Below are 25739 nucleotides of genomic sequence, written 5' to 3' on the forward strand. Positions count from 1 at the left end.
ATTTTTAACTGTTAAACCAATTTGCATTCCTGAGATAATCTCTACTTGGTTATGACTTCTTATCCTCTTAATTTTTTTTTAAGATTTCATTTATTTATTTGACAGACAGAGATCACAAGCAGGCAGAGAGAGAGAGAGGAGGAAGCAGGCTCCCTGCTGAGCAGAAAGCCCGATGCGATGCGGGGCTTGATTCCAGAACTCTGGGATCATGACCTGAGCCGAAGGCAGAGGCTTTAACTCTACTGAGCCACCCAGGTGCCCCTTATCCTCTTAATCTGGTCTGTATTTGATTTGCTAACATTTTGTTTAGGATTGTTGTACTGATGGCCATGAGTGATAGTAGACTATATTTTTTCTTATCATGTTCTTGCCAGGTTTTGGTGATACAGTGATGCTGACCTTATAAAATAAGTTGGGAAGTGTTCGCTTTATTTTCTAAGAGAACTTGTATAAGATAGGTACTACTTCTTATTTAAAATTTTAGCTAGAGTATTTTATCTTTTAACCTACAAGTCCTCATATTAAAATGTGTCATAAATATCCTGTAGTTGAATCTTGTGTTTTGTTTAAATTTGCCCTGTTGATCTTTTCCTTTTTGTTAGACTATTTAGTCCACCTACATTTAACATAGTTATAGATAGGGTGACAAACCATTCACATCGACAGTCCTGTTGCCTGCTTTTTGTCCTACCTTGTTTTTGTTCCCATTTTCCTCTTTTTTTTTTCTTCTTTTGGATCAAGTATTTTTTTATTATTCTATTTTATCTTTCCCATTAGGTTTTTCCACACTGTGGTAAAAGAAACACAACATTTGACATCATAACTATTTTTAAGTGTAGTTTCCTAGTCTTAAGTACATTCACATTTTTGTGCAACCAGTTTCCAGAACTCTTTTCATCTTGCAACACTGAAATTTTTTTTTCCTTCTTGCAACACTAAAAACTTTAAAAAAATGTAATTAAACAATAATTTCTTTTTTTTTTTTAAAGATTTTATTTATTTATTTGACAGAGAGAAATCACAAGTAGATGGAGAGGCAGGCAGAGAGAGAGAGAGAGGGAAGCAGGCTCCCTGCCAAGCAGAGAGCCTGATGCGGGACTCGATCCCAGGACCCTGAGATCATGACCTGAGCCGAAGGCAGCGGCGTAACCCACTGAGCCACCCAGGCGCCCCTAAACAATAATTTCCTATTCATTCCTCCTCCCAGTCTCTGGCAATTACCATTCTGCTTTCTGTCTCTGTAAATTTAACTATTCTAGGTGCTTCATGTAAATGGGGTCATACAGTATTCTTTTGTGACTGGCTTATTTCATGCAGCATTATATCCTCAAGGGTCATGTATATTGTAGCATGCGTCAGGATCCCCCCCTCTTTTTTTTAGAGAGAGCACCCATGCGGTAAGAAGAGGGGAAAAGGGAGAGGGAAACAGAATCTTAAGCAGGCTCCACGCCCACCACAGAGCCCAACCTGGGGCCCTATTTCACAACCCTGAGATCACGATCTGAGCCAAAAACAAGAGCTGGTGTTTAACCCACTGAGCCACGCAGGCATCCTGAGAATTTTCTCCCTTTTTAAGCCTGAATTATATTCTTTATTATTTTTTAAAGATTTATTTTATTAGGAGAGAGAGAGCGCGGGCATGTGTGAGCTCGGGGAGGATAGAGGGAGAGGGAGAAGGAGAGAAGTAGACTTTCTGCTGAGTGGAGAGCCAGGATGTGAGGCTCAATCTCACGATCCTGAAATCATGACCTGAGCTGAAATCAAGAGCCAGCTGCTTAACTGACTGAACCACCCAAGCCTCAAGGCTGAGTAACAGTCTATTGTGTGTATATATACCACATTTTGTTTTTCCATTCATCTGTCAATGGACATTTGGGTTCCTTCTACCTTTTGGCTATTGTGACTGTTGCTCTTATGAACAAGGGTGTACAAATGTTCCTGCTTTCAGTTCTTTTTGATATAAACCTAGAAGTAGAATTTTTGGTACATATGGTAGTTCTATGTTTAATTTTTTGAGGAACCATCATACTGTTTTTCCACAGCAGCTGCACTATTTTACATCCCCACAAATAACACACAAGTGTTCCAATTTCTCCGCATCTACGCCAACATCTGTTTTTTTCTTTTTCTTTTCTTTTTTGGATAATAACCATCCTGATGATTGTGAAGTGGTATCTCATGATTTTTATTTGTCTAAGCTTGGCTTTTATCTCCATGAATGTAATGTGTTTGGCTGTTTTTTGGTCTCTGATAATTTCTTTTATTTGGGGTCATCATAAGTCTGCTTCTTTGTTGTTTTACTTGTTTCCTCTTGGGGTGCCTCGTCTTCTTATGTGTCTGGCTGCATTTGTGGATTAGACATTGTAGTGCTTTTTAAAAATTGTTTAGAGAAACTCTTTTAAGGTTAGAATGGTATAAAACCTCCTCAAAAGAGGTGCTCTTTGAAAAAAAAAAAGTATTTATTTGATTGAGAAAGAGAGCAAGAACAGGAAGGGAGAGGGAGAGAGAAAATCTGAAGCAGACTCTGCACTAAATGGGGAGCCTGACATGGGGTTCAATCTCAATCCCTGAGACCTTGACCTGAGCCAAAACCAGGAGTGGGTCACTTAATGGACTGTGACACTCAGGCACCCCAAAGACACTTTTCTCCCCTAAGTCCTAGGAGGGTTAACATTTTAGGATCCTTTTGCTCTGTATTCAGAGCTTGACTTTATCTAGTCCACTCAGATGACTTGAAACCATCTGTGAAGGGAATGGATCACTTCCAGTTCACAACTTCTCTTAAATTAAAGCTCTTCAGGATCCTAGATTAAAGTAAAGTGTAAAGTTTTGTTGGCTCAGGGCTTGAATGTCACACTGAAGAGTCTAGAGAGGGGATGGGCAGTTACTGGTCAGTCTGCTTTGTCAGGAGCCAACATGTTGACTCTTAGTTCTGTGGTCCAGTATGGGAAAAGGAGGAAAGCAAGCTGGGCCAGTGTGGGCTAGGGATACAGAACCAGGAAGAGAGCTAGTCTGTCCTCACTGATGTGGTATAAGGCATGGGGTCTACCAGGTGGACTATAGCAGAGAGAAGCCAAGACTGCAGAGAACCTGTAAGTCATAGTTCACTTGGGTCAGAAACAGTTTCTCTTCTCTGGTCCTGGGCAACCTTTCTGGCCAGTGACTCTTCTAGGCTAGCCAGTGACAACTTGTGTGATCTTGGTTGAGCCTAGATGCCCTGGACAGCTTCATTATGGTTCTCTCTGGGCCTATTCTGATCCCTCCTTTTTGGTCTCCACTCACCATATTGTCCCTACTCAGTTCACTTCAGTAAAGCCTCATTGCTCTTAGGATAGGACTTAAATTATTAACAAGAACTTCAAGGCTGTACATGATCTGGCCACTGGCCACCTCTCCAGCCTTATCTCCTCCAATTATCTGCCTCATTATACATTTTCCTTCTTTTTTGTTTAAAGCACCACGTATCCTTGATGACCACAGGGCCTATGAATGTGCTGTTCCCTCTATAGGGAGTATTCTTCTTGCCCCTGTTTGCCTATTGTAATGGACTAAATATATGTATGCCCCCAAAATTCATATGTTGAAGCCCTAACCTCCAAGTGTGGCTGTATTTGGAATAAGGGGGTCATTAAGATTAATTGAGGTTATAAGGGTAGGGTCCTGATCCACTACAATTAGTGTCCTTGGAGGAAGAGACACCACAGAGCTCATTTTCCCTCTCTTCCTGCGCACAAATACTGAGGAAAGGTCATATGAGGACGTAGCAAGAAAGCAGCCATCTGCAAGCCAGGAAGATTGTTCTCACCAAAAACCAAATTGGCTGGGGCTTTGATGTTGGATTTCCAGCCTCAAGAACTGTGACAAAATTTATTTCCCTTGTTTAAGCCACCTGGTCTATAGTGTTTTGTTATGGCAGCCCGAGCAGACTAATACATCTAATTTAACCCCTATTTTTCCCTTTAGGTTCCATACTATTTCCTTAAACATCTTTGAGCCAAAGCCTCCTATTAGTGGATCTCATGGTACCACGTACTGTGTAAGATTTATGTTTTTGATTATTTGACCAATGTCTGCCTTACTTACTAGACCGTAAGGTACATGAAGGTCTCTGGATTGTTTTCAGGGCTGCATACTCAGAACCTAATACCAGGCAAGGCACAATGTGCTTTGGGGGGAGGGGGGAAGGGAGGTGGGTGGGGACAAACAGTGCCTTGAGCTGGGAGTGTTTTATGGACATTCAAACCCCTCTCTGACCCAACAGAAACTATATATTTATAATCAAGATGTGACTCTAGGATCCTGTGATAAGCCTCAGGATCCTGCCCGTCATGTCTGACTCAGGTCCTGAGCTGAACTGGGCTGGGCTGGTCCAGCAGAACCCCATTTATAAGGACAGGCAAAGGACTGGCTCTGACATCAGGACACCATTATATGTCTCTTACAGTGTTCTCTTGAGGATGAAGTCATGACTTTGTAACTACTATTCTATATTATACACACAATTGTACTTCCCCTACCTGTTCCCACAAATTAGTTTGTTTTTAAAACCAGAAATTTGTCTAATGGGCAGTTGGGGCCACTGGTGTATCCGACAGGGCTCACTCAGGGTGCAGAAACCACACCAGTAATTTGAATAAGGGACCTTTAATATGAAGAATTCTTAGCTAATGAAAGATGGTCAGTAACTAAAAGGGTCGAAAGAGAGCTCCCAAGAATGTAGGCATAGTAACTATAGACTGTACCTACCATCTCTAGGGCTGAGGCAGAGTGACCAAGGAGAAGATAAACTAGTAAGTGCCTGTCCCCCAACCCCAAGGTGAGATTGGGGCCTTGTTAGAGCAGAATGTAGCCCAGTGGATGGTGGAGACGGTTGATGGATGGCCACAGGCTATAGACCAGAAGCAGGCCGAACAGCTCACTAGAGGGTGAGCACCACTGGGTCTCCCTAGACTATGGGCAACCACAGGAGCAAGAATCAGGAAGGTTCTGAACCAGGAAGCCCCTTGTGATTTTTTGTTTTATTTTATTTATTTATTTTTTATAAATTTCTCCAACCTTCTCCACTGACAGAGCCAACAAACATTGTGCCACTAGCAGAAGGGAAATGTTTACAGAATTCAGCTCCAGGATCACAGGGCAAGCCAAAGAAGGGAGGCTTTAGAGCCAAGAGACAACAAGTTGGCAAACTAGATTCAGGATCTTTCTTTTTTAAAATTTATATTTAAAGATTTTATTTATTTGTGTGTGTGTGTGTGAGAGAGAGAGAGAGAAAGAGAGAGCGAGAGCATGAGCAGAGGAGAGGGGCACAGGGAGAAGAAGTCTCCCCACTGAGCAAGGAGCCTGATGCAAGGTTTGATCCCAGGACCCCAGGATCATGACCTGAGCTGGAGGCAGATGCTTAACTGATTGAGCCACCCGGATGTCCCAGAACCTTTCTTTCTTTCTTTCTTTCTTTTTTTTTTTTTTTTTTTAAGATTTTATTTATTTATTTGACAGAGATCACAAGTAGGCAGAGAGGCAGGCAGAGAGAGAGGAGGAAGCAGGCTCCCCGCCGAGCAGAGAGCCCAATGTGGGACTCGATCCCAGGACCCTGAGATCATGACCCGAGCCGAAGGCAGCGGCTTAACCCACTGAGCCACCCAGGCGCCCCCCAGAACCTTTCTTTAAAAAATTGATGGGACATCCTTTTTACCCACTGAGTCCTTATAATGCATCACATACTATGTTAATAGTAAGAGGAAGTATCTCACTCGATTGTCATAACTACATTAGGGATTTAAGAAAGTTACTTAAGTTCACACAGCAAGTAAGTGGGGGAGACAGGATTCAAGCCCAGTAGTTTCGAAGTCAAATCCTCCTTACCTACTGCACGAAACTGCCTCCTGGATTCTTTCACTCCAGACTTGATAAATGCAACAGAAATGTTTAGAGAGGGATAGAACACTCTGTATGAAACCAACTATGTACTATTGATTAAGCCGGAGGCCTGTCACTCTCCTGGTTCTATAGGATCCTTCTCCTTCGAATCCTTGGTTCTCAGCTGGTTCCTGTTCCTTGTCTGTGCTCTGCCTGCATTGTGATACCTTGTTCTAGAAAAGGAGCTGGCATGTAAATCACAGAATTTTCAGCTTCTCTTCCTGTGATTGTTTAAAGTACAGACATTTTCCCCCTTGTGATTCTGTAGTGCTACCTACTGCTCAGAACTACGCAGGGAATAAGATAGGAGAGCCACAGCGGGAATGTTTCTGGGGACTAGAAAACCCAACTCAAATGAGAACCAATAATATGGGGGAATTTATTGATTTACCTGACTTTATTGGTTCAGGTTAGCCTTAATCAGCCCTCCAACTCTGTTTCTCTGTGTTCTGACTTTTCCTATTCATGTGTTGGCTTCATCTTTAGGCTGGCTGTCTTCATGGTCACAAAATAGTTGCCAGCAGCAAATAGTCCTTCACTGACATCCAAGGAAATAGTGAGGATTTTATTCAATTATTGTGATGGGGAAAATATTGGATTCTGATAGATGTAGGCCTCGGTAATAGATCATTCCTGAAGCAAGCAGTACAAGGTAGATGGGATTAAGTCAACTGACTTAGCAGAGAATCCACACTCACATGTGGGGAATGGGGTCTAACCCATCCAAATTGCCTCCGTGCTGTACAATGGACAGTGGGATAGACTGGATGTTAGAAGGTGTATCTATCGGGATAGACTAGGTTTTGCTGTGGTAGCAAACAAGCCCCAGTCTTTTTATAACAGCAAAGTTTATTTCTTGCTCCTACTACATGTGTACTGTGAGTCCCCTGGGGGACCACTATTTAATGTCTCCTCCCTTCAGGACCCAGAATGATGGAGCTATCACCATCTTCAGCGTTGTCTGTTGTTGCTGAGGGAAAGAGAGTATACAGAATTGCCTACTAGCTCTTAAAGCTTGGACCTGGGAGTACATCTACTCACACATTATTTGACCAAAGGAAGTGGCATGGCCATCCCTGACTCAAAACTCTAAGGAAGTATAATCCTATCATGTGCCTGGAAAACACAACAGAAATGTCTGGTGGCTAGCATTAATGTCCACTACCACAGGAGGCCAGCAGAATACGGACCACAGAGGGCTTATGGAGACCACCCCAGTTTTTGCCCACTTTTTGTTGGGAAAGGAATAACTTATGGTTATGATTGCTATGTAAAAAGAAGCCTCCCTATTCTGCAGAAATCAGGAAAACTCAGTACTCACTTTCTGTGTGACTATTCAAATGCCTCCCAGGTGTTTTGCCGTTAAATGGAGTTCACGGTTGTTTGAGGGACTTCTTTTAAAATATTTCCTCAACTTGGGGTGCCTGGGTGGCTCAGTGGTTTAAAGCCTCTGCCTTCGGCTCAGGTTATGATCCCGGGGTTCTGGGATCGAGCCCTGCATCGGGCTCTCTGCTCCATGGGAAGCTTGCTTCCTCCTCTCTCTGCCTGCCTCTCTGCCTACTTGTGATCTCTGACTGTCAAATAAATAAGTAAAATCTTAAAAAAAAAAAAAAAAGATATTTCCTCAACTCAAAGCAATTCTCTTTTTTTGTGGTCTTGATCCACAGAAGTGAGTTTCTCATGGACTACGTGACCTGTAAGAAGGTCATGATTGTTTTGGGGGAGGGAAGGGACACCTGACACAAGTTGGGTCAATTAGAGTCTCTTCTCTGAGATTTTGGGATTGGAAAAATCCCACAGAGACTAAAAAATTAGTATAGCTGGAATTATATCATGTACTTGGGAGTAGTTGGTAGACGTATTTTTCCATTGTATTACCTGGAAGGAGAGAAAACAAGCTTGTGGTGAGAGTCTTACTGGTAACCCTCTGCTTCCAATCCATCCAGAAGTCCATCTGGGTTCTTGCTGGCCTAAGAGACCCATCCCTTTGACCCCTAAAAAGCCATAAGATAAATCCCTCCTCCTTTTTTTTAAGTGGCCTGAGAGAATACTGGTACTCGCAGCCAGCAAACTCCTAAATGGTACAACTTCTTTGGCTCTGGACCTTGACACACACACACACACACACACACACACACACGGTCACAGGTGTAGCCTATTCCAGTAAAACAGAAGTCAGGTGTCGATTCTATTGCATCAACTATACTTCTGGCAGTTTCTTTCCTGCTTCAGAAAGCTCATCAGAATGTGAGTGGGTTCAGATGACATTATTATAGCAATCACCTGGAATCTGCTTATTTATTTAAAAAAAATAATTTGTCTCCTTGGGTAAATACTATTTGTGATATACTTCCCAACTGGTTATATTCCTAACTCAGTAACTGGTTATTGAGTACATGCTGTTTTCTCTGCCTGGAGTCCGTTCCTCCCTCAATTCTTCAGACTCAGCTTTCATGGAAGGACTTTCTACACTCTCCTATATTGTATTAATTATGTCCTTCTCTCTGCTTCCCAAAGCAGGTAGCACATACATGTAGTGTTACAGATTTCCTTCCATTTTTTAAGGGTTTTTTGTTTTGTTTTGTTTTGTTTTATTTTTTGGTTGTTGCTATTGTTGGTTTTAAGGATTTTATTTACTTGACAGAGAGGGAGTGCACAAGCAAGGGGAGCAGGAGACCGAGAAGCAGGCTCCCTGCTGATCCCAGGATGCTGGGATCATGACCTGAGCTGAAGGCAAATGCTCAATGGGCTGAGCGACTCAGGTGCCCCATATTTCTTCCAAAAGTACTTCTTTTGAAATGCCAATTGAATATTACCCCCACCTTAAAAGACCACCAGAGACGTGAGTCAAAGCCAATCAGCAAGGGTCGTTTATTGCAGGTTCGAACCTGGACCTCTGCGCCGCTCGTTGCCGATAACGCCGAGAGGTCCAGAGCTGGGTTGGTGCAGGGTTTTGCTTTGTCCTCAGCCAGCCTCCTGCTCCTTCACTTTATATGTCTTTCTCATTTGAAACTCTGATTTCCTTAGTGCTTGGGAGAATGCCTTGTTTACCTCCATATCCCACAGTACCTGGATTGGAATAAATGCTCAAAAAGTTTGTTGAGTAGATGAAGTTAACTCTAAGCAACATGTTCCATATATACTTTTTTTTTTTTTTTAAGATTTTCTTTATTTGCCAGAGAGAGAGAGAGTAAGTACACAAAAGCAGGCAGAGAGGCAGGCAGAGGCAGCAAGAGAAGCAGGCTCCCCACCCAGCAAGAAGCTCGATGTGGGACTCGATCCCAGAACCCTGGGATTACGACCCGAGCCGAAGGTAGTGACCTAACCAACTGAGCCACCCAGGCGTCCCTCCATATATACTCTTATTCATTCAAGGAATATATAGTGAGCACCTCACCATGTCAGGTCATTTTCCAGATACTGCAGATGAGCAACACCAATCCCTGCCCTCAGAACATTACAAATGATATTAAGGTCATAAGGGCTATAAGGAAAAGCAAAGCGGGATGAGGGGAGAGAGAATGATGGGGGAGGGTGGGATCTGATGTTTTAGTAGAGTGGTCTAGGTAAGTCTGAGGCGGTGACTTTTGAAAATTTTGAAATTTGGAGTAAAGGCACATGCCTTTCTGAAACCTTGGGGGTATGAAACAGCAAATGCAAACATCCTGAGGTAGGAGTGAGCCTGCATGTTTCAGAAATAGGAAGGAGGCTAGTGTGGCTGGAATGGGGTAAAGGGGTAGGATGCAAGGAGAGGCAGTTAGAGAAGGGGAGGAGTGTTGGGGGGGTGGGGGGGTCATCACAGTAGGCTCTTGGAGGCCCTTGACAAAAAGGGTTTGATTTTTGCTCTGAGTGAGATGCGAAGGCATTGGAAGCTTTAGAGAAGGACAGAAATATGCTTTGATTTATGTTTTAACAGAATCCTTCTAGCTTCTTGAGAACAAGCTCTCTGAGAGCAGAGTGAATCAGGGAGAGCAGGTAGAAGGTTACTGCAATATTCCAGGGAGAAGGTGACAAAGGCTCAAAGGAGGGTATTTTAAAGGTATTTGCTATTGGATTACATGTGGGATATGTTGATAGGAAAAGAGGAGTTAACTATGACTTCAAGGTTTGGTCAGAGCCACCAGACAGATGTAACTGATCTTAAATGAAGTGGGGAAGACTGGAAGGAGAAAATTGAGGGGCCAGTTCCAGAGTTTGGCTTTGGACATGTCAAGTTTGACACATTGCTCAATACTTTATATGTTCACTGTTTTTCAGAATCTGAGGGTTAAAATGCAACCTGATGTTCAAGTCAGCTTTATTTATTGAACACCAGGTACTGTGCAGAAAGCTTAATGGGTGCTGTCATTTAAATCTTTCAATCAATTCTACTGGCTTAATTACTAATATTTTCATTGCTCTTTTTGGATTAAAAATTAAGTGGCATGTCCAGAGTCACCCAGCCAATTATTAATCTGTGAGTACGATGGAGATCCGGGATGCCAACCTAGATGAGTGAGACTGCAGAGCTCTTGCTGTGTATTAATCTCTGGATTCTAAAGGTGGGGATCACTTTCTGAGCCTATCTGCCATAGACTTGGGCTCCATGACAACACAGGTATCTGCGACGTGTGACGAAAAAAACACAGAAAGGCCCAACCCCATCCTGGGTGTTACAGGTGACACAATGGAAGCTGTTAAGAAAGGACGGCATTATTGTACCTGCGGGGACTGATGCTTGCAAGTTCTCAAGTACCCGAAGATTTAATGTTAAAAAGCCATCAGAGGTTGTTGTCCTTTAGAAACAAGAGACTAAAAACTGCAGTGGAGCATGGGTGGGAGGAAAGAAACACCAAACTCCCAGGCGATGCTTGTTGGGAAACACTGGACTGTAGGGAGAGGGGCCGGGCAGGGACCTGGATCCCTGCCCTGCCTACATCCTTTCCTAAAGAGTAGCCTTGTGTGACCTTCCTTAGGTGGTCCTCCATAAAGACCAGGATATGGAGCACAAAAGCCGGGAACCTCTGGGGCCGCAGCATCCGCCCCCTGTGCCCTCCTTCCCCGCCCCCTTCAGTCTCCAAGCGGGCAAAAGCGGGACGACGCCTGCGCATGCGTCCGGGGCAAGGTCCGCTCCCCGCGACGTCAGGGGGCTCGCGCCCGCACTAAAGCCCCGCCCCCCCGGGCGCAAGAAGCGACCTGGGCGGGGGGCCTCGGGCCCCGCCCCCAGCCGTGCCGAGCGGGGCCGAGCGGAGCCGAGCAACCCCGAGCGCGGCCGAGCCGAGCCGAGCCGAGCGGCCGGGAGTCGGTTGGTGCAGCTGCGTCCCCGCCGCCCAGCAGTCCGAGGCTCCGGCGTCGCCGCCGCCTCCGCGGGCCCTGCGCCGGCCGCCCGCCCGCCCGCCGGGAGGGAGGCCCGGAGCGCGGGGAGAGCGGCCCGGCCGCGGGCGCCGCCGCCGCCGCTGCCAGGTGAGCGCCCGCCGCGGCCCGCCGGCCCCGCGCGCCCCCGCGACTGTCAGTCTCCGTGTGTGTGTCTCTCTCTGCCTGTCAGCCCCCCGTGTCTGCGCCAGCTGCCTCCCGCCACGCCTGACCCCCTGGCTCTACCCGCGGCCGCCGCCAGCCCCTCCCGCCCGCTGCCCCGGGTCTTTCTGTCAGCCGCCAGCACCCCCATGCGCGCAGGCTCCGCCCCTTCCCCCCGAAGCCCCGCCTTCGCCCCATCTGTCAGCACCCCCCCCCAACTCAGCCCCGGGGCTCGGGCGTCCTGGGGCTCGGTGTAGACCCCGCGGGCCGCAGCCGCGACGGGAGCGCCAGGGGGCACGGAGGGGAGGGGGGCGCCCGCAGATGCCCGGCCGACCCCGCGAGGGTGCGTGTCCCAGCGCGCGGTGCGGGACCGCGTGGGCGCCCGGGAGCCCCGAGGCGGGGGGGGGGCGCGCGGCGGGGCGGGGATGCCGGGCCGCCCGGAGCCCCTCGCTGCGGCTCCCGCGGGCCGCTGCGGGCGTGGGGCAGCCCCTGCCCCTGGCGTGGAGAGCGCCAGCTCCGCGGAGGAGGCAGCTGAGCCGGGGACTCCAGCCGCTTGGGGGTACAGTAGAGCCCTGAACCCCGGGACCCCCGTTTGCCCACGCGAAAACACTCACCCTGGGCCCGGGGAGCCCGGATGCCGAGAGTGGCGTGTGAGCGCAGGTTGGGGTTTCCATTCAGAGCAGCCTGTCGGAAGTGATTGAGGAGCGGGTGGGATGTGGAGCTTAGGTGCAAAGTGTGTGAGAGCTTGAGTCACTTTGAGCTGCGTGGTTTGCATTTCTGAGCAGTGATTGCCCTGGGCTTGTGCCCTGGGAGAAACTGTTCTGTGGTGGGGAGGAGAGGTTAGGTAGAGGAGCAGGGGAGGGCACACTCCTTTCTGTTTTTATCTGTGTCATGTGAACACATAGTATTTATTCAGGAGACTCCACACATCTGCGGTTTAAAGAGGGGCGACAGTAGTTTCCATGTATCCGTGTGCTTGTGCGTTGTTGTGTTGACGTTCTTTATTTGTAGTAAACTTGGCATCGCGGTATTTAGAGACCAAGATAAAACGCGTCCTGAAACAATTGGTATTTTGCCGGATTGTCCTCAACCGCGGGGAAAGAGCCAAACGCGCACTTCATTAGCTGGAACAACTTATTCGGGCTTAATTTGTTTCTAAGAGACATACAGTGGAAAAATCCAGAAGCAGCAAAGTAGTATCAAAGAGTCTTAGGAAATTAATGAAAGGGCCCTTCTATTGCTGCCTTGGAAAGATGGTATCAAAGTAGCTGTAGAGGACAGAGCTACTATGTAATGATAAACATATTAACCAAGTTGGTTTTGTGACCTTGATACGTGGAGCAGCGCTTGATTTGTGCAGTGCTTTGTAAACGGGCAAACATTGCATGGAAATGGGGTAATTTTTGCAGAAAATGTTCTCTGTGTTTTGTTTTCATATTTAAGCATGGTTTCAGACTAGAGCAGTCTCCTGGTAGGAGTTTTTTTTTTTTTAAGACAATATTAAAAATTACAAAAGTAATTCACCTTTAAAGCATTAAACTAGAAAAAAAAAAAAAAAGCTTGAGAAAAAAATCGTAATGCCACAAAGGATAGGAAACCATGGTTAGGTATTTATCCTTTTAGTCTGTTGTTCTTCTGCATAAGTATTTTTTCTTACAAAAATGCTACTATACTAGGTGATTGTTTTATCATATGCTTTTTTCCTTATAATTAGATTATGTATAATCTTACAGATTATGCCTCATACATAAAGGCATGAGAGGAGGAGGATGGATGTAAGGATTTAGTGGTGATTATACATAATTCTTTGCTTAATCTGATTTGCAACTTTAAAATACTCTGAAGCTGAAAGTGTTGTGTCCTCTTCTGTAGGTATGTATTGGACCTATTTATTACTCATAAAACTTGTGTATGAGTAAGAACGTGTGTTCCCTTTGTGATACTTAAAAAAAATAAATTGGATCCTCTGCTTCGAGCGCTCCAGTAGCTTGTCATTTTAAAGTAAAATACCAAGTCCTTGCCCTGGCTAAGTAGGCTACCTCCCTGTTCTCACTTCCAGTTTTGCCAAACACATCTCTTTGCTATTCCTTTAAAACTTTAAGCGTATGCCACCCTCAGTGCTTTTGCATTTTGTATTCCTTCTGCCTAGAACTCTGTTCCGTGGATATCATGGTTCTTGGCTCAGGTCTCTGCTCAGATATAACTTTATTAGGCTTTCCTGACCCTTCTGTGTAAAATACACCCCATTCCCCTATTCTCCTTAACCCGCCTTAACCTTACTTTTCTTCATAGCACTTACTCTCACTGGTTCGTACATATTTATTTGTTGGTTTATGTCTCTTTTCCCCCATTCACCCAGAAATGTGAGACTTTTCCACTGATGTGTCCTCAGGGCTCCAAACAGCACCTGACACATTATAACTGCTTAATATTTGTTGAATGAGTGAGTGAATGAATGCTTGTTATCTGTCCATTCTTACCACCTTCCTGTAGCCTCCTAGGCTTTTAGATCGGTCGGTCTATCCTGGAGTGGGACAACAATCCCTTAGAAGTCAAGATAGTCCTTTCCTTTACGTATCTGAGAAGAATTTTACAAGTGAGGCTTATAATCTTAGAATTATAGTCTTGATCTAACTTGAACAATCGAGGGAAGAAACATTTTTGGCAGTTGTGACTGGCTCTCTTTTGTATGCATTATCCCTTGTATCACATTGGAAATCTTCGAAAAGTATAAAGTATCCAGTTATGTTTACAGCTGTGATTTCAATTCGGTAGTTCTTAGTGATAGTACAAGCCTCAAGAGCACAGTGAGTTTTTTTGTGTCAACAGATACCCAGAGATATAATTACAGCTTTAATGTGTTTTCATTTGAGGAGTAGCTGTTATATTTACTTATTTTCCTGGCAATTCTATCCTTTTCAACTCCTTATCAGTTTTTGGATGGCCTCACAGGTATACTTAAGATTTTTTTTCCCCCTCAACATTTTAAAATAAATCCTTGATCTCTGAGCATTTTACGTCTCTCATGTGACTCTTGAATGGTTTGAAAGTAACAGTTTCATCTTTCAGTATGAAATGATATCTGTAGTAAAACATAATTGCATTTTCATTATAAGGATGGGGAAAATTGTATCTTGGGATAAAATTTTTACAGAAAGGAAATGGCATGAATGTAAGCCTTTTTAAAAGTTTGAATTTCAATTAAGCTAGTTTTTGAAAAAAAAAATCCTTGTTTTTTGCTCATAAGGAAAAAGATTCCTTTGTATACAATCCAGAGACCTTCAAAAATGGTTTTGTTTTTTTTTTTATGCCTCAAATATACAAGAACTTGGGGGAAATTTCTAAATGAAAGTTTTCTTTTAATGGCCTAAAAGGAAAGCATTAAGAATTTATTTTTACTTGTTCCTTAGGCCTTTATCGAGCACATAGTTGGGGCAGTTCTGTGTGTCTGTACATGGGCTGCGTGACCATGGCAATCACGCTCAGTTTTAGATTACCAACCTGCTTTCTTTTCTTCCATTTTTGACAAAGGATTTTTATTTTATTTATTTGACAGAGAGATAAAGCAAGAGCACAAGCAGGGGGAGCAGAAAAGGGAGAAGAAAAGTCCCCACTGAGCAGGGCGCCTGGTCCAGGGCTCTTTTCCAGGACCCTGAGATCATGACCTGAGCCAAAAGCAGATGTTTAACTGACTGAGCTATCCAGGCACACACCAGCCTGGTTTCTTATTATTTCTTCTCTTTTGTCATTTGGTTACCTCCCTTCTGTCATCATATTCTCTCCCTAAATGATCTCATCCATTCCTGGGACTTTAATACCCTTTGGATGCTACCCCCCTTCCCTTGGTTAGACCCCCTCCTGGACCTTTCTCTCATGCTAGTCTTGCATTTTTACCCATAGCCTTCCTGCTGTCTCTACTTGCTGCCCCATTGTCATCTCAAACCACCTATGCCCCAAGTATCTCCCTCTCCCCCCTCCAGATTTATATCCCTCATTCCTGACTCCTGCCTCCCCTCTCTCCCAGCTTTCTTCACCCCCTGCCTTCCCTGTCTTTGTCCTTACTGTCCTCCCATTGTTCAAGCCAAACACCTGAAAGTTGTCTTCGATTCTTTTTATTTATTTATTTATTTTCAGTGTAACCGTATTCATTGTTTTTGCACCACAGCCAGTGCTCCATGCAATCCGTGCCCTCTCCAATACCCACCACCTGGTTCCCCCAGCCTCCCACCTTCCGCCCCTTCAAACCCCTCAGATTGTTTTTCAGAGTCCATAGTCTCTCATGGTTCACCTCCCCTTCCAATTTCCCCCAACTCCCTTCCTGATTCTTCACCTCACATCCAACCCATCAGCACAGCCTGGTGACTGGGGCTCAGAATACCTCAACTCCTGCCTGCCCTACATCCTCCTAATCCGGCTGCCGGCCTCTCGGCCGGGTGACTGCTTCTGCCTGTACTTGGTCTCCCAGCTTCTGCTCCGGCCTGCTCCTCCCTTCTTCTAACCCCTGTTCGTTCCCATTGTGGCCGGAGTGATGCTACTAAAAGCAAACCAGGTCATGTTACCCTCTCCCCAACCCCGGCCCCTGCCTCCCCACCCTGCAGTGGCTTCCCACTGCACTTAGACCCACACCCACACTTCTTAATCTGAGGTGCTGGGCCTCTGTCTCTCCCTCTCCAACCTCTGCTACTTGCGCAGCCATTCTTTCAGGCTGGAACTGTCAGTTCCTCCAATGTGCCAGCTCTCCTCCTCTTCTGTACAGGCCCTTCTCTCTTCCTTGGCACCCTTCCCCTACTCTTCTCCTAAAGATCCTTCGCCCACATTTGCTCTCAGCTAAAATGTCCGTCCTTGGAGGGGCCTTTTCTGATCACCCCTTACCTGGTAGCTTCCTCCCTGTTGTCCCCTCTTAGTACCCGTGCATTTCCTGCTTAGTGCTTCACCAAAATTCTAAGTATCTCATTGATATGTTTCCTTCTTTTTTGTCTGCTCTCCCAGGACACTGCAAGACCTATGAGGGCAGAGAGAGCCTTGGCCTGTTTATGGTGCAGTCCTGGCAACCAGTGCTCTTGCCTTGAATCCAATGGGTGCGGGTCCTCAATACCTTTTGAATACTAGGTGTTTTTTTTTTTTTTTTAAGATTTTATTTATTTATTTGACAAAGAGAAATCACAAGTAGGCAGAGAGGCAGGTAGAGAGAAAGGGGGAAACAGGCTCCTTCCTCTCTGAGCAGAGAGCCCAATGTGGGGCTCGATCCCAGGACCCTGAGATCATGACCTGAGCCTAAGGCAGAGGCTTAACCTACTGAGTCACCCAAGCGCCCCTTGAATACTAGTTTCAATAGCAGCTAATGTTTTTGGAGACTTACTGTGTATCAGGTCCAGTGCTAAGTGCAATCATGTATTATCTTTTTTTTAAAAAATCATGTATTATCTTTAAATCTTTGGGAGAACTGATTAAGGTGACTGTGATTATTGCACTATCATTTCTGCATCCTACTTGGAAAAAATGAATTTAGAGGAATAAATTTTACAGTTACGAGGCTGAGAAAGTGGTGGAGCTCGGATTTGAATCTATGTGATCTGACTGTAGAAACTTTCCTCCTATTAATTACTGCCTTCTGATGTGAATGCAGGGATGAATGAATGTGAAATAGGCCATAATAGTAATGTTTGAGGGTTCTGAGCATACACTGGAGTATAAAAATTGGATTAGGGTGCTGCGTTTCCTGGGAAATTGCTGTTAAAAATCACTATGCCAAAGCACATAGATTAGTTTGAGCTTTGTTTTAATTTTGCCTTTGCTGCTTTCTAACTGTAAGCCTGTGGGCAAATTACTTAACATGTCTAAGTCTGTTTTTTCAGCTGTAAATGGAGAAAAATAATAGTTCTTATCTCAAAGGGTCATGGTGAGTAACATAATTATACACAGAAAACAGTGAATGTTGGCTATTAATGTTATAAGGAGGGGAAAAAGCCCTCAGGAAAAGACTTGTAGCCCCATCAACAAATTCGAATTTGGGTAAGAGTGAAAGACCATAACTAACAGTATTGCTTCACTGATTCTGGCTTTGAATTTATAAAAATGACCAGGGAATTTACTATTTGGCTTGTGATTTATAATCATTCTAGTGATACATGACTATTTTATGTTTAGATTCATACTTGTTAAATGCTTGAGGTAAGATAGTTTTTAAACTCCTTTTATTTTTATTTATTTATTTATTTATTTATTTATTTTTTAAAGATTTTATTTATTTCCTTGAGAGAGAGACAGTGAGAGAGAGCATGAACAAGGAGGAGGTCAGAGAGAGAAGCAGACTTCCCATAGAGCTGGGAGTCCGATGCGGGACTTGATCCCAGGACTCCGGGATCATGACCTGAGCCGAAGGCAGTCGTCCAACCAACTGAGCCACCCAGGCGTCCCGATTTTTTTATTTTAAACTCCTTTTAAAACTCCTTTTCATCTTAAAGATTCTCAGGTTCTCAGGATAGATCTTTTGAGAGGCTGGCCGTTTTTGAGAGTCTGGCTGGTTTTTTCTTTCATCAGAGAGATACTCACCAGGGGAGCTTGGGTGGCTCAGTTAGGTAAGCAGCAGACTCTTAATTTTGGCTCAGGTCACAATCCTCAGGGTCATGGGATTGAGCCTGGCGTCAGGCTTAGCATGAGTTGGCTTGGGATTCGCTCTCTCCATCTGCCCCTCACCCCCCTCTAAAATAAATAAAAATTAAAAAAAAATATTGGGGCACAGTTGAATTTTCTGGTGGGTTGGTTTAGGATCAAGTACTCGTTTGGTCATTTCCAACAACCATGTGAGGTAGAGGGTGAGGTTGTCTGCTAAGACTGAGTGAGAAGAGGTCAGAGGGAGAGGAAGGAGATTTGACATTTAACTGAAGTCAGGAAGAGCGAACTTAGGGCAATGTCCATGATTTCCTGACAGTATACAGGGCTCTATTGAGGTCGGAGACCGTGGGTGGATTGGGGTATCAGCACCATTCAGCTGCCAGGTTTTGGGAGCATGGAAGGCATATGGTTGGATTGAGCCAGGGCTGAGGTTTGCTGGCAGAAGATTGGTGGGGCAGATGCTCTGGCTATTGGCCAGGGAGTGCTTTACATGACAGGTAAGGGTTTTTAGGCTGGATGAGGAGGAGAAAAGGACCAGGGGTGTTGGTGAAGTCAAGGAGTGTGTGTTTGTATTGGAGTGATCGAGTAATGGGAGCACATGGTTAGACAGGGACATGTGAGTGGAAGATTGTAGAGCTGGAGCCGTTAATTATTGGACATGACGGGCTCCTAGGTTTTGCCACAGGCACGATGGCTAAAATGAAGTGAACTCAGTGAAGATGAGTGACATCAAGGAGGTCAAGTAACTGAGAGGCTAGAGAGCTGTTTGGGTCATCCATGTGGTCAGAAAGCCCATCCCGGGGATGGCAGGCATCTGAGATGGAGAGAAGAAAAGTGTGCCAGGTCTTCAGTGAATGAAGTACCAGCAAGAGAAGAGGCATGACCACCCTGCAGGAGCCTCAGAATATGAGGGGGTTTTGCCTGAGGACAGTGGAAGAGCAAAGACCTTTCAACTTTATTGGTTGCAAGGTCTTTCTGGAAGGAGTTGGCCTTGGCCCAGGTTCATTATGCTTCAGAAGAAATCCCCCATTCAAGTGGGCAGCACCCGTGACACATTGTGTGTGTTTCTAAGCTTGGTCATGAAAATCATCTGAGGCCGTGTGTTAAAAATACAGGTGTCAGGCCCCTCTCCCAGGGCCACTGGATTCGAGTTTATAGGAGAGGAGACTGAGAATGTATATTTTAAACTCTCCCACTGCCACACACATACCTGGTAATTCTTTATAATTAGGCAAGTTTGGGGAACACAGGTATAGTATTTAAGATCATGGGGTCTGGAAACTGACTGTGTGGGTACGAAGGAGATGAGGCCGGTAGACATGTGCCTTGGCCCATGACTCTAAATAGCTTAGCTTTCCAGGTCTGTCTGATATCAGAAGCAGTGAATTAAGGGACCCACTGTTAGAGGTGAACACGTTGACCAGAGCAAGGAGAGAAGCTGGTGATGACAGAGCTGGAAATGCTGTATGAAATAAGTCAATGGACAGCAGTGTGGGGACATTCACTGCCTCAGTGGTCCCGGAATACATTAACTAATCATAATTGTCCTGTTCAATGGGAAGAGGTCAGGTTATGAGGCTGAGAAGGAAGTAATACAACTTCGAATGCTTTCTGTCCTAAGCTGGAATGTTGTAGTGCTTCAGTTACCCTTCTCATTAACTTACGTGACCCATTTCTGTCTCTGAGGATGTGGGACTAAAACATTTACTCCTTGACAAGCTAAAGACAAGAGCGGTGATTATTCCCAAGGGGCCGTATACATGGTTAGATATTTAATATCACCATGGCGGCAGCCCTACTCCCCCCACCCCCTTCTCTGTTTTTTCACCAAGAAAATTCTGTTCCTTTTCATGACAAGAAAGAGGACTCCTGCAAAAGAATAGCTGCTGGGAGGGAACTTAGAGTTAGTCATTCTTGGCTGACTATTTAGAATCCCCTGTTGCTAGTAAGGAGGTTTGAGTTTGAGTCGCAGTGTTTAGAATATTTAAACTTCATTTGCAGCCTGGTTTGTCATACCCAAACACTAAAGCTGCAGGAAAAGAATGCTGTCAGCCTTGCTAGAAGTGGTTGCTATGGACCTGAAGCCTAAAACTCGGTTTGCTCTATCATGTGTTCCATTTCTTATTTCCTTTGAGCACGGCTGGTGCTGACGAGCCTGGCTTTCAAACTGCTGAGCTGGGTGCCAAACGTGGCACAGCATCTTGGTTATACTCCTGGCACTTATACATCCTTCCACTTACTGCCTCATCTCCTTGGTGAACTACAGGGCGCCACCTGAATGCACATCTTGAAACCCAGAAAACGTGGCAATGGAAGTTTAGTAATGCCAGTTCAACCAGAACTTTCCCTTTGCAAGTTGAGATTTTTTTAATAAAGTAATTCCACTTTAAAAAAAGAAAATAGAAATTCAGAATATTTTTCTGTTAGGAAAACATCTTCTAAAGCTGAGAAATACTGAACAGATGCCAATGAATATTTTCATGATAGTAGTTTAATATCATACTTAACTGCCCTACTCAGCTCAGGAACCCCTGGATTCTGTTGTATTATACGAAGGCTCTGCTGTATTTTGGTACTCTTTATAATGTTTCAACCACTCAGTGGACTCAGTTCATGAAGTGTTTGTATGCCTACTGTGAACTAGGCAGCAAGGAGTTAAAAAAAGGTCTCTGTTTTTAAACATTTTGTAAGAGTTAGACAAGACGCATTTAAATCTCTGACCTCAAGCAGACTTTGCTGCATGGTATAATAAAAATGTAGGCTCGCAGACGAAAGAGAGGTTATTTCCGGCGGTGAGTGGAAGTGGAGAGGGGACGGGAGGGCGCTTTCAGAGAGTGTTTTATTCACACAGGATCTTGAAGATTTGGTAACATTGGAACTGTTATATGCGATGGTCCCTGTTTACTAAGACATCATTTATTTTAGCTAGACTACAGAGATACGTTGGTGCTTACCGAATTAACTTGTACTCATCCAGAATGCCTCACTTCTTAATTATTTTGGGTAACTGGTCTTTGTAATTAAGTATAAAGTATTTAGGAATGTATGGTGGAGAAGGGCTTTTATGGAAGCCCTTAAGGGGCACCTGGGTGGCTCAGTGGGTTAAAGCCTCTGCCTTGGCTCAGGTCATGATCTCAGGGTCCTGGGATCGAGCCCCACATCGGGCTCTCTGCTCAGCGGGTAGCCTGCTTCCTCCTCTTTCTCTCTGCCTGCCTCTCTGCCTAGTTGTGATTTCTGTCTGCCAAATAAATAAATAAAATCTTAAAAAAAAATAATCTTGGGATCATAGTGTATGTCTCAGATTCCCAAAGAATTGGAAATCCAGTGCTATGGTGGTAAAGAGAAAACCAGATAACCAGTGATAATGGAAGGTATATGTTTAGGTTTATGGTTTAGGATTTGAGAGAAGAAGGAACTCTACGTGAGACTGGTGAGGCCTTTATAGGAAAGGAATAGTCAGCCATGTTAGGAGACCTCTTGAATACTCACCATCTCATTTCTTGGGAGTGGTTGGCAGTGAGGGCAGGAGAGCCCTATGGGCTGGGGCCATGATAAACAGAAGGAGGCCAGCTCCTCCTCATTCTCCCTTGTTCGAGCATGGGTAAGAACAGAGGGTTTTACAGAATGGGTCTACCTGTTCCAGGCCTCTGCGTGCCTTGTTTCTGGGGTTGGCCTGCCTCAAAGCTACATGTTTGTGCCAGAGTAAAGGCTCTTTGGCTGATATATGTCCATTTGGGTGAATCCTCCTTTGGCAAGCTCATTTCTTGCCATGATAGGTTAGCTACAGCTGGACCACTGTGCCACCCTTTTGCGCATGGTCATTGTTAGAGCTGAGACCTTGTGGTCAGTTTTTCCTTTCCCATATAAGACTGAATTTTCCCCTCTTCTCCTTGCCCTGTCAATTCAACACTTAATTTTCTAGGAAGTTGAAAACATACCATTTGCTACCTTTGTGCTGAGTTAGGACCCTGGCTCAGAATTCTGATCTTTTTTGGGAATCAGCATATACAGTTTGAAAAAAAAAAATTAGTATTTTCTTTGTTTATTCCTGATAATGCCAGTAGCATTTTAATAGCTATTTGGCAATACTGTACACCCCCATTTTACCATGCAGGTAACTAAAGCAACTCTAAGAAAATGAATCCAGTCACTCCCCAATAATGTCCTTATTTTGCGCCTCCTGTATATCATGTTCTATGCTAGACACCAGTGGGGAGCAATTAGACATGGTCTTTCTCTGGCCTCATGCTGCTTACAAGTCTGGTGGATCCATGGCTGGGAAGCCATGATAGATTTATACATAAGTAGGCCAGGAGGCAGAAAGGCTTGGGGTGTAGTCCTGCTTGTGCCATTCACCAATGACATGATCTTAGGCATTTGACTCTCTTTTCTGTCAACTGTAATAGAATCTTTTAAGAAGGTTTATAAGAGTTTTATAATAAATGACACTACCTAGAAGAGCTTTGAGAAGGTCAGTTAGCTATATATGCAAATATAGTGGGGGTAATCAGTCCCTGCTTTGACTAATAGGAATGGCTAATGGAGGGTTTCCACTACTCAGTGGCTTCGGGGAACACTGTGTACTTCAGAGAATCCCCAGATGTAATACTGAAACTAAATATTGTTAATATTTCATTAATTTTTAATGCTTTTAAATAATTAGAAAATGAACAATTTTTTGGTGTCTGGGGTTAATATAAGCTATGTAGTCATCCCTAATGAACTATAGATTTAATACATACTGGCATTATTTCAGAAAACAGTGCTCCTAGATATTTACTATCTAACAAGAAATTTATTGCTCCAGCAGTGGCTTTGTGATGATACTAAGATTGTAATACATAACATGGACTTACAGAGTAGAGACAAAAGTTTTTCTGAACAATAATTAAAATAGAATAAAAGTATCATTTGTAAATTGTAGAAGATATCATTAGTTTTTACAGATTTAGGTAGATAAACATCTTAAATCCGAAATCATCCATTTTGGACTATCTGGTTCCTTTTTGTCTGACATTCTGTTGTTTTATGGTCACTCATCGTGCATATCCCTGAAGATCTAAGACCTTTCATTGTGGATATTTTTTGTAGTAACCTAGACAAGACTTTAGTCTTTTGAAACTTTAGCTTAACCATAAATTGTGCCTTTTCTTTGCCATATCTACTTCACAGAGTTGTTGAGACATTCAGGCAAAGGACTGGAATGGATGTGCTTCTGTCTGTGTGATGGTTCTCATTCAGGCATAGGTGTAGTGGTCGGGTAATTCTGGCAAATAAATGTCTCAGAAGGACTGTATTTTGATTTATAATACAGCCTTATTCAAGTTTCCTGATTCTTTCTCATTAAAATGCACAGCCGTCCACATCTTTTGGTCTGGTCCCACTCTCATTTAATAGCATTTCACTTTATGCCTCCTTAGCCATTTGCCAACAATTACTGAGCTTCTGCTATGTGTAGGGTGCTGGTAGTGTAGAGGCGAGAGGGCCAGACCTTCCTCTTGCCGGTTTGAGTGGGGAATGAGCCCAAGTCTACAGCATCAGCTTTCGTCTGAATGTCCAGCCTCCAGGCCTTCCCTACATATTTCAGACTTGCCAGTTCCTACAATTGTGTGAGCCAGTTCTTAAATCTCTTAATCTGTGCATGTGTGTGTATACTTAACACACATACGCACATGTATCTTACTGGTTCTGTTTCCCTGGAGACCCCAGACTGATGCAGGACTTGACAAATGCTCTCATTTAACGCAGAAAGAGGAAGAACAAGTGGGGTAAACAGAAGGCTTAGTGTGGTTTTAGCCATGTGGAGTTTGAGGTGCCCGTGGAATCTACCTGGAGACATGCGCAGGCAGATGCAGCGAGGTCGAGAAGAGCTCACACGACTGGTCTGGGCTGCCGATGTAGGAGTTTGGAAGTCACTGGCTTGGATCTGTGGGTTGAAGCTATGTTTATGATTGGTTTCAACCACAGAGTATGTAAGGTAAGAGGAGGTGTCACAATGGAACCAGGACGGAGCAGGGGGGAGCCAGGATCAAGATGAAGTCAGGAAACACCAGCATTTGAAGGAAAGGCAGAGGCAGAGGAGCCAGGGAAGGATGCCAGGAAGGGGTGGACAGGAGGATAACCAGGAGAGAGCGGGGTTCTGGAAATCAAGGCAGGGGGAGAATTTCAAGGAGGGAGTGCAGCACTGTCAAGAGCCTCAACGTCAAGAGAAATGTTGGTACATGTCCACTGAACTTAGCTCCGAGGAGGTATCATTAGGGGTGATTGTTTCAGTGTCGTAAGACATGACAGTGGGTGGAATGGAGAACCCGTGGTTGTGAAGTGTGGAGAGGCACGTTTGCTGCTCCTGTTTCTTCAGGGAGATCACTTCTGAAGCTTGCGGACTAGAAGGGGCTGTGGGAAGGGATGATTTTAGGATGAGAGGGACTCGAGCGTGTTCAGAGGCTAAAGAGCTAGAACTGGAAGAAAGGAAGAAGGCAGAGATTCCAGGGAGAGAAAGTTATATTATTGCTCAAATGCTCCTCCAGGGGTAGGAAGGTACGCATAGGGGATGGTCAGTAATGTTGCCAGAGGGGGAGCCCCTCTTTCACTTTGTATGCAAAGAGGTGAGACTATTTGGGGATACAGAGATGGCTACAGAAAGTAGGAGACCAGAAGTTCTGCCCTTATCAAAGCTTCTGTGTTCTTTGCGACGTGGACATTTGGCAACAACTGATGGCCTGGATGAGCTGTGCAGCGAGGTCTCCAAGGGTGTAGCGTGATTGCTGTGGGGCTTGAGGTGGAGGCTGACTATGGCTCCCCACTGTTGAATGAAAGTTAAGCTCCGCAGTCTGATGTTTGTACAGAAGACCTCTACAGTCCGCCTTTAGCTACTTCTGCCAGGCTGCCTGTCTTTTCTGGGTCATTCCAGAGCCCCCTGTACTTCAGCCCCAAGCGTTTCTTACTTTCTTTCTTTCTTTTTTTTTTTTTTTTTTAAAGATTTTATTTATTTATTTAATAGAGAGAGAAATCACAAGTAGGCCGAGAGGCAGGCAGAGAGGGAGGGGGAAGCAGGCTCCCCACCCAGCAGAGAGCCCGATGTAGGGCTGGATCCCAGGACCCTGAGATCACGACTTGAGCTGAAGGCAGAGGCTTAACCCACTGAGCCACCCAGGTGCCCCGCCCCAAGTGTTTCTGCCATAGCACTCCCTTGAATGAGGCTTGGAGAGACTGGATGCTATAGGGAAGATGCCATTGGATTTGGAGTCAGGAGTCCTTTGTCTCGGCGCCTCCATTTGCTAGCTATGGGACCTTGGACACAGCTTACCTTCTCTAGGTCTGTTTCTTCATTCTTACCCATCTGCTATAACAACAGTAGTAAGTGATGGTGGTGGTGATTGTGTCAGAGGAGAACATGTATTTTAAAGTACTATGGAGAGGGTAAGTACTATATAAACAGAGCTGTGTCATGAGGCCAAGAGTAACCCTAGCTCCAGGCTTTAGTATAAATGTTCTTTACCACTAGAGCCCGCCCTGTTCTGTCCAGCTGTGTGAGTTCAGCCTCTATTACATAGAGACATGCTAGCTCCTGTAAGGTAAACCCTGCTGGAATCTCAGTGGCTTAACACGGTCGACATTTTCATGCCCATTTCAAATCCAATCAGCTCTGGGGTGTGGAGGGGGCCCAGACTGATGGATGCTGGAAACAGGGGTTCCAAGGTTTCCCTGAGTGTCCA

At 44.8% G+C, this 25739-nt stretch overlaps 2 protein-coding genes across 4 annotated transcripts in view; one reads left to right on the forward strand and one right to left on the reverse strand.

Moving 5' to 3' along the window:
* LPIN3 (lipin 3) overlaps window positions 1-12165 on the reverse strand; it is a 41407-nt gene extending 29242 nt beyond the window's left edge. The window contains exon 1 of the mRNA XM_059133152.1: window positions 12024-12165. The gene's annotated coding sequence lies outside the window, so the exon portion shown is untranslated. The remainder of the gene's footprint in view (window positions 1-12023) is intronic.
* ZHX3 (zinc fingers and homeoboxes 3) overlaps window positions 11107-25739 on the forward strand; it is a 103268-nt gene continuing 88635 nt past the window's right edge. For 2 of the 3 annotated variants that reach the window (XR_009344558.1, XM_059133148.1), the window contains exon 1: window positions 11107-11358. The gene's annotated coding sequence lies outside the window, so the exon portion shown is untranslated. Of the gene's footprint in view, window positions 11359-11628; window positions 11753-25739 lie in introns of those variants that run through there. The other variant, XM_059133149.1, reaches the window with a different exon arrangement.

This window comes from Mustela lutreola, chromosome 9 (assembly GCF_030435805.1).
Source record: "Mustela lutreola isolate mMusLut2 chromosome 9, mMusLut2.pri, whole genome shotgun sequence".
NCBI classification, from domain to species: Eukaryota; Metazoa; Chordata; class Mammalia; order Carnivora; family Mustelidae; genus Mustela; species Mustela lutreola.